Source organism: Crocuta crocuta, unplaced genomic scaffold (assembly GCF_008692635.1).
Source record: "Crocuta crocuta isolate KB4526 unplaced genomic scaffold, BGI_CrCroc_1.0 scaffold25, whole genome shotgun sequence".
Classification (NCBI taxonomy): domain Eukaryota; kingdom Metazoa; phylum Chordata; class Mammalia; order Carnivora; family Hyaenidae; genus Crocuta; species Crocuta crocuta.
In genome coordinates, this window is record NW_027532015.1 from 554,070 (window position 1) to 563,418 (window position 9,349).

Genomic DNA, 9,349 nt, shown 5'->3' on the forward strand with positions numbered 1-9,349 from the left:
ATCTCACGGTTCATGGGTTCGAGCCCCAGGTAGAGCTTTGTGCTGACAGGTCAGAGCCTGCTTCAGATCCTGTTTCTCCCTGCCCATCCCCTGCTTGTGCTCTCTAGCTCTCAAAAATAAATAAAAATTTATAAATAAATACACACATAAATAAATAAATAAATAAAAATACAAAAACCTGGGCTAATAAAACACTGGTATAAATGAGCTTTCCTCTGATAAGGAGAATAAGACTTTCTTAGGAGAATTATCTTATTTTTATGGCACTAAATTTATCAAGCTCGTATTTATATGAATGCAATGCAAACAAAACTGGTACTTATGTAGCTATCCCAATAAATATATAGAAATTTTTAAATAGTGTATTTTTCTAAAATCAATACTTGACAGTAGTTGGTAATACAATCATGTATTGTATTGACCTCCATGAAGACATTGCTGCAGGAAATCAAGAAGGATAGTCAGGCTGAGAGTTTTTTTGGTTATCTGATTTGATACAGAGTTTAACTTAAAAGCTATAGACCAGTAGAGAGCATATTCCATATCTCAATTGGACAGACTGCTGCTATTCACTTTTGTCACCCACCAGAAACCTTCACCTCCAGGTGTGACACTTACCATTATCTTCCTGTCAACGCTCCATCATCATTTTGCCAACAACGTCAGCAATTTCTTCCTCAGAGGCTGGCTGCTCAAACTCTCCACCAGTCTAAAAGGCAGGTCATGAAAAGCAGAAATTAGATTTCTTGCAAGTAAGATTTTAACAGCCCTAGACTGATGAGTGTCAAGGTTAAAAAGACTTAGGGACTAATCCAAGGAAAAAGATACGCCTACACAGCACAATTGGGCAGTACTTGGACAAGGTTGGCTGAGAGGGGAAAGTGCCTCACAGCAAGAGGCTGTCCAGAGGCTCACAGAGGGGGCCACTATCTAGGAGACGGGAGGGAAGGGAACCCCTGGAGGTGGGCATAGGGGGGGATCAGAGAAAGGACTTCTTGCTTTGAGGTGATATCACTCAGCAGCACCATGTGGAGTCCCTGGGTCAGAAGGGCTACAGCATGTGGGGTCTTATCATCATGGGGCTATATCTTAATGGCCAGCAGATGCCTGGTCAAGTTTTGCAGTGATATAAAGTAGGAAGGTGTTAAATGACTCAAAATCTGCTTTTTTGGTGCCAGTTTTAAAATAATTGAATGTGTAAAGTTTTGTGTTTTGTGTTTTGTGAACTTTTGAAATAACGGGTCTCAGCCTGCAGTGAAGGTATAAACAATCTAGGAATCAATACGCAGAGTCCATCTTTGGCTCGTTTATATAGCAATGAATTTTTTTTCCTCAGAGTTTGGTTCTTTGTAAAAAACAAAAAATTTCATTGCTGAAGAAGTAGCATAAACAGAAGTTTATGAAAGTTATGGAAAATACTTTAGTTATTATCTAAGGTTAAGAATTCAAAATGGGATAAAGGAAGATATATCCTGCAGAGCTTTTTAGTAACTAATACAGATCTCACGATGCACAAGTTGGATGAACTACAGTTTGATGCATTTTATGAGTCACTTAAACTCAATTAATTAAATTGTTTGAAGAGTTAAGAGACCCGCCAGATCTAGTTGTGACCATGAAAATACAAGAAAGTGGTTGCTTGTCTTCTGATTTAACCTCCCTTCAAGATTCTTTACTTTCCCCCACACCAGAGAGTCATTGGATAACCTAAGTGACTTGTAACTTGATCCTGTCCGGTCTGGTTAAGTGGCGGTAATAACTGAACTCTCCTTTGCTGTTTTAAAACAATTTTCATGTATGTTTTTATATTTATGTTCAAACAGTATACGGTGTATATATTATTTAGCAGCTAGTCAAAATAGTTCATACAAATGTTACAAAACTTCAGGGAATAATTTTCCATGAAATTTTTGGAATAAACATTTAGTGAGCGTTGAATGGTTTCATTATGATAATAAGCACTTACCAAGTACACATTCATATGTAAGCAAATCTAGGTCATTTCTTTTCAATGGTCTTAGTTTATATATATATATATATATATATATACACACACATATTTATATAAACTAATTTATGTATATACACACATATATATACAAATACATATTTATACTCACATATATTTGACAGGAAGTAGGATTTATTGGTAGGCATGGAAAGCCTGTTAATAATTTAACAAGCATGAACCTCATGCTGAGGTTCTCACGGGTGCAGAGATTGCCATGTGTCCAAGGGGCCATGATCAGGGATGTATTTGACCCCACAGCCATCTGGGATGAGCCACTTTTCAGCCACCATGTCTTCAAATTCATCTGCATTAACCTTAGTAAAGCCCCACTTCTTGGAAATGTGAATTTGCTGGTGGCTAGGGAACTTGAACTTGGCCCTGCGTAGGGCCTCAGTCACATCCTCCTTGTTCTGCAACTTGGTACAGATTGACATGATGCTTGGCCATGATGGACATTATGCTTAGCCAATGTGGACCCTGGTCATTGTGCCCTGGGGCTTTCCTAAGGCACCCGGCATACCTGTCTGGACCCTAGACTGGAGACAGCATGAGGTCTAACATCAATGTTCACTGGAAAGGGCTGTCCCCAGGGTCCCTTAGGGCAACCCAGACAATCAACAGGCTGCATACACTACCAAGGAGGCGGCTGTTTGCACACTGGGCCCCCATGGGGAAAGAGCACAGTCCACTTATTTGGCTGCAGATTGTATATTCTTTAATAGCTCATTTTTAGCTCTTGACTTAATATTAAACACACTACTGCTACACTTTAAAAATTCTTTTTCTGAGTTCTAACCTTATTTTTTTAATGTTATGATGAATGATTTATCCTTTATAACTATTGAAAATTGTGATGTGTCAGGGAATATCATAATATTATTTCATTCAGAAAATGCAAATTATTCCTTTTAATGTATTAAAGCATTCAAATGCAAAATATAGTAATAATTTAACAAAGAAAGTATGTCATTTTTTTAAAGTCACTGAAAGCCTTGTGCGGTGTGTTCTAGCTCTTCATTGAAGGCAGGTATAGCCCAGTTGGGAAGAAAAGATATCTGTATTAGAAACCATCTAAAACAAATTCACTGAAATACACGTCCAAGATTTTATATACAAAGGTTTCAGATATTCAAAATAAGTGAAAACTCAAGGCATATTCTATTCTAAAACAAAAACCTGATAAAGCGTTATTACAATCAGCCAAAATAGACTTTAAGGCAAAAAATCATTTGAGATGAGAATTATATCATATTCTATCATAATGCTAGAAGATTTGATTTGTAAGGAAAACACAGCTGCTTTAAAATCAAATGCATCTGGGGCGCCTGGGTGACTCAGTCGGTGGAGTGTCCAGTTTCAGCTCAGGTCATGATCTCACGGTTTGTGGGTTCGAGCCCCGCGTCGGGCCCTGTGCTGACAGCTAGCTCAGAGCCTGGAGCCTGTTTCAGATTCTGTGTCTCCCTCTCTCTCTGACCCTTCCCTGCTCATGCTGTCTCTCTCTCTCAAAAATAAATAAAAACATAAAAAAAATTTTAATAAAATAAAATAAAATAAAATCAAAGGCATCTAGCAACATAATCTCAAACTTTATACTGCAAACTGACAAAATTATAAGGAAAATTGGCAAAGTTCATATTTATAATAGGAAATTTAATGTAACTTCCAGTAAGTGATTGAACGAACCTAGAAAAAAAAAAAGAAGATTTGAACACGATTGATAAAGTTGACTCAGTGGATGCCACACCTAAAAACTGCAGAATATATATATTATTCTTAAGTACACATGGCATATTTATAAAACTAGATTCATAAGGCAAATTTCAACAAATGTTAGAAGTCTGAAATTGCAGATTATGTTCTCTCACCAGAGTGTAACTAATGCAGACATCAATAACACAATGATACAAAACCCATTTGTTGCAAAATTTGAAACCATGTTTATAAATAGTCCATGAGAAATTAGGCATTATTTTGCTTTGACACCACATATCAGCTAATACAATATTCAAGAGGAAGAAAAGCTGAAAACTAATGAGATAAATAGCCACCTCAAGAAAAGTTTTGTAAAAACTTAGCAAAATATTTCTGTCTCCTCAGCTCAGCAAGACCACTGAGGGTGTGAGGGTTCTGTGATCAATAATTGGCTCCTGGGGCGCCTGGGTGGCTCAGTCAGTTAAGTATCTAACTTTAGCTCAGGTCATGATCTCACAGTTTGTGGGTTCGAGCCCTATGTCGGGCTCTGTGCTGACAGCTCAGAGCCTGGAGCCTGCTTCAGATTCTGTGTCTCCCTCTCTATCCCTTCCCCACCCGTGATCTGTCTCTCTCTCTTTCTCTCTCAAAAACAAAAAACTTAAAAAAAAAAGGCCCTTATTCTTAAATTTTGAATATTTATTGCATTTGAATAGCTTTCCATACTGTTAGGAAAGCTGGTTCTATGATTATTGGTATTTCCATATTTTAAAAAATATATAGAACTATGTTTTCTCTGTACAAGCTATTCTGGAAATTCCATGCACGTGCTTAGAATTTGTTATTCACATAACACCTGCCTACTACAAAAACTAGAAGTCTATTGTAAACTGTTTCTTGTTGAAAGGAATAATGCTAGAAGGTGAGGAGGAATATTGAATCTCCTTTTATTTATTTATTTTTTTTTAATTTTTAAAAGTTTATTTGTTTTTGAGAGACAGACCGAGCTCAGGCTCCAGGCTCTGAGCTGTCAGCACAGAGCCCGATGTGGGGCTTGAATGCACAGACTGTGAGATCATTAACCGACTGAGCCACCCTGGTGCCCCAATTTTATTTTATTTTAAGTTGATGAGTCTTTATTGGGTTAGAAGCCACTGTATGCTTTTAAATCTTAAGATTACAGTATTACTTTAGCATAGAACATAATCAGTGAGTGTGCATGTGAAAACTTCCTTTCCCACAGAAGTTTTTAGAGATCCAAAGTTTTCATTGTTTGAAAAATTTACTACCATAACTTTTTTTTTTTCCAGAGAAGCAATTTTTTAGGTTAGTTAACATCTTTTCTCTGTCAAATTTCAAATTGAGCCCATTTACTATGGACTATGTGCATATAGTCATAGAAATGTCCCGTACATTTTCTGATGTTCTTCAGAAACAATAACTTTTATTTTACATGCACGTAATTTGGGAGAAATGTTGCATAATTCACTGACACTATTGTCAGGGCAAGCAAGCCGAGAATGAAAATTTCTGCAGATGCCTCTTCAGTAACTCTGGGTCAATCAGCTACCGTCTGTGGGTGGGTTCTGCAGCAATGTAACATCTCTTTGAATAAAGAAATTAGAATGAAGGAAGAAGAATTTTCTATAAGATATATGAAGGAGCAATGTGTTTTCAGAAGGGAGAGGTGCAAGGCAGAAAATAACAGATGTTGACTAAAAAAAGAAAAGGAAAACAAAATAAAACTAACGCAAACAAAAAAAATCATGAATGCAGAAATAACAAAATAGAATTTATAGAGATATGAGGCAAAGTTTCAAACATTTAGGTAAAAGAAACAAATCTAATCAACATAAGTACATTGTAAACAGATGCACATTAATATGATTCTCTTCATATATATCTAAATATAATATAGAAGTAGATATATCTATATATCTATAATCTATAATAATTTATCTACATTTATATAACTATAGATGATTTATAGAATGAAGTCTTATTAGAGAATTCTCTGTTAAATTATAAAATGTATTTGAAAAAACCTTTTCTGANACACCATATTTTTAAAATATTTTTTTTAGTTATATATATAGAGAGAGAGAATGTGAGTTGGGGAGAGGGACAGAAGGAGAGAGAAAGAGAACCTTACGCAGGCTCCACGCTCAACACAGAGCCCAACATAGGGCTTGATCCTATGACTCTGGGATCATGACCTGAGCCGAAATCAAGAGTTGGACGCTTAACCCACTGAGCCACCCAGGTGCCCCCCACCCCATATTTTAAAACATCAATTTAATACAGTTAATATATAGATATAATATAATTATAATTCCAATCCCAGTGGAATTTCCTTCTTTGGTTTGTAACATTTATTGTGAATGCATAGTATTTGATAAAAGAAGTAACAAAAGTCACGGCAGAAACAGAGGGTAAGTTACCAAGTATTTTATTATCTAAAATTATCTATTCAGTGCCACTGATATATCCATTTATGTGTTTAGAATTTAATTATTGTAACTTTAAATGTTTATTTATTTGAGAGAGAGAGAGAGAAATTTATGAGAGAGAGAGAGAGAGAAAGCACACAATCAGGGAGGGACAGGAGGAAAGAGAGAAGCTCAAGCAGGTGCTGTGCTGTCAGCACACCCTGATGTGGGGGTTGATCCCACGACCCTGGGATCATGACCTGGAGTGAAATCAAGTCGGTCACTCGACCAACTGAGCCACCAGGTGCCCCTAATTACTGTAACTTTAAAGTGCTCTTTTAGAGTTCCTATTTTTCAATTCCAACACTTCAAAACTATTCTGCTTATTCCAGATAAATTTTTATAATGATTTTTCCAAATTCCATATTAAACATTGATATATGAAAATTTCAGTAACTATATAAATTAAACAGACAGAAGAAAATCACATCTTCTAGATCTTCCAATCCATAATCATAGTAGATCTCTTTCTATTCACTGAGGGGACTAAAGAAAATATCTCTTGATACAGTTTTGTGATTTTTTTTGTCATTTAGCAGCCCTTTATATCTTGTTAGATTATATCTGTGTATTTTATATATTCTTATTGCTATAATAAATGGAACCTTGTACATGACATATTGGTGATACCTAGAAAAGCTATAAATTTTATAATGATAATAATAGCTGTTATGTTTTCAGTAAATATCATGAGTTAAGTATAAGACATAAGGTAGAGCATCAGAGCTTTAGAAGTACTAACCCTATGAAAGAAGGTCTCCCTTTATATAAGATGAAACTAAAGGCAAAAAAGGCAATAAACACTTTTTTAGAGTTTCTATCACTGTACGTGCATTACTTATCTTTTCTTACATGTTGTTATTTTTTCCTTTAGAGGCTTTAGCATATTAATCATAGTTACCTTACATTCCTTTTCTTTCTTTTTTTAAAAATGTTTATTATATTTATTTTTGAGAGAAGGAGAGACAGACAGAGCATGAGCGGCGGAGGGGCAGACAGAAAGGGAGACACAGAATCCGAAGCAGGCTCCAGGCTCTGAGCTGTCAGCACAGAGCCAGACGCGGGGCTTGAACTCACGAACCGTGAGATCATGACCTGAGCTGAAGTCGGACACTTAACTGACTGAGACACCCAGACACCCCACATTCCTTTTCTGATAGTTCCAAAATCTCTGCCATATTTGAACCTGGTGTTGACTTTTGGTCTATTTCTTCAGACTGTGTTTTTTTTTTTTTTTTGTATCATGACTTGTAATTTTTTGTTGCATGCTGGACATAATGTAGTAAGAGGAAAGGAGATAAGTCACTGTAGTGTGACGTTTTATGTTAATCTGGCTAGACCCTAGGTTGTGTTTACTGTTTGCTTTAGCTGTTGCTGTCAGAAGCTGTAATATCCTCTGATGTTCTTGTTTGAGTCTCCTCTGTTGTCTTCAGGTTTCTGTAGAGACTTTTTCTTAAGTAGGCTCTGAGTTTTGGAGTTCTTTCCGTTGTCATCCATTATTATGCAGGAGCCCTATTGATTTGGTGGTAACAAGGGGGTAGGGGTGAGGGAGCATTTTATAGGCCTATGATTAGGGCTCAGGCTGTTTTTTTAAATGTTTGTTTATTTTTGGGAGAGACAGAGTGTGAGCAGGGGAGGAGCAGAGAGAGGAGACACAGACTGTGAAGCAGGCTCCCGGCTCTGCGATGTCAGCACAGAGCCTGATGCGGGGCTCAAACCCACAAACGAGGAGATCATGATCTGAGCTGAAATTGGACACTTAACCAACTAAGCCACCCAGGCACCCATGATTAAATGGCATTTTTATATTAGACATGACCTGAGCTGAAGTTGGATGCTTAATGGACTGAGCCAGCCAGGTACCCCTAGATCTCAGTTTTTTAGTGAACTTGTGACTCTGGGCTGTGATTTCACAAACGCCTCTCTCAGTTCTTCCTTCTCCCTACCCTTCAAGTGAGACAGGAAAGCTGGAAGTACCAGGCCTTCCAGGGTAGGGCACCTACCTACCCTCCTGTTGGTTAAGCTCTGGTAGAATAGATTCCCTGGAGGACATGTTTTTGTTAAGGAAAACAGAAGGCTCTGGGCATGTTTCAAAATGGTTACTTTTCTTCTCCCCACTGCTGGAAGTACAGGGAGTTTTCTTCCAATTTTCCCAAGGAGAATCTGGTGGAGCTCCTGGAGGTGAAACTCATGAAAGGGTGGAGACCCTCTTAAGACAAGCTGCTGGGAGCTGTTAGCTCTCAAGGTCATCCACTCTGACCCTCCAGCAATGCGTCCACTGCGGTTCAGAGCTCCTGCTACTGGTACGTGCAGGTATCTAGGTGATTCTCTGTGTTCATCTCTCTCAAATTGTCACGTCAGTGGCCTTCCCTGTGACCTCTGTTCTCTCATGGATCTAAGAAGATGGGGTTTTTTTTAGCGTTTTTTTAAAGCATCTTTTTCATCCCAAGTTTTCTCGTTGGACAAGAGTGATGACTTCCAAGCTCTTTACATGTCAGAATGAAAACCAGAACTCTCCAGTGATAAATTTTCTAAATGTTACAGCGCTCAAAATTGACTGAACTGGTTTCCAATTCAGGAAGAATCTTAGAATCTATGCACTAAACTACTATGTTCCTGTAAATAAATCTTCCCGTTCATTGAGAGGTCTAGATGCTCAACATTTCCTTATAGTTTTTCTAACTATCTTTGTCTTCTGTGACTTGTAGCAAGAGTAACTTAAATAAATATAAGACTACCTCTGAGAGAAGCTTCTGCATACTCCATAGGTTTCATCTGCGGACTCCTTTTTTTTTTTTATTTAGATAAATTTGCTTTCATTATTTAGGTGATTATTGCTGTTTTTAGTATTCTTGGGTTTCCTTAGTCCAATATTTCCATTCTCAGTTACCTGTCACTGTCTTCTTTCATCAGTTTTGCTCCCTTTTCTTTATGTTCTTAAAGAGCATATTTGTTTGTTTTCCTGATCACTGGCCTCACTTTTTCAGGGTCAGTGGCAAACATTACAGCTTTACTTCTTCTCTTACAGTTTGGATTTTCTTCAATTCCTTTCTTACATCAGTCTTTTCCGACTTGATCTCACACTTTTTATGATTTTCTGCTTCTGTCTCAGTGCATCGTTCCTGAGCTTACCAAGGAAATCTTTTCTAAAATATTCCCC

General features: G+C 37.3%; 1 pseudogene; it reads right to left on the reverse strand.

Annotated features, from left to right (window-relative positions):
• Positions 1-2,589: 2,589 nt before the first annotated feature.
• LOC144241620 (small nucleolar RNA SNORA70) lies at positions 2,590-2,714 on the reverse strand (annotated as a pseudogene).
• Between the last annotated feature and the right edge of the window lie 6,635 nt (positions 2,715-9,349).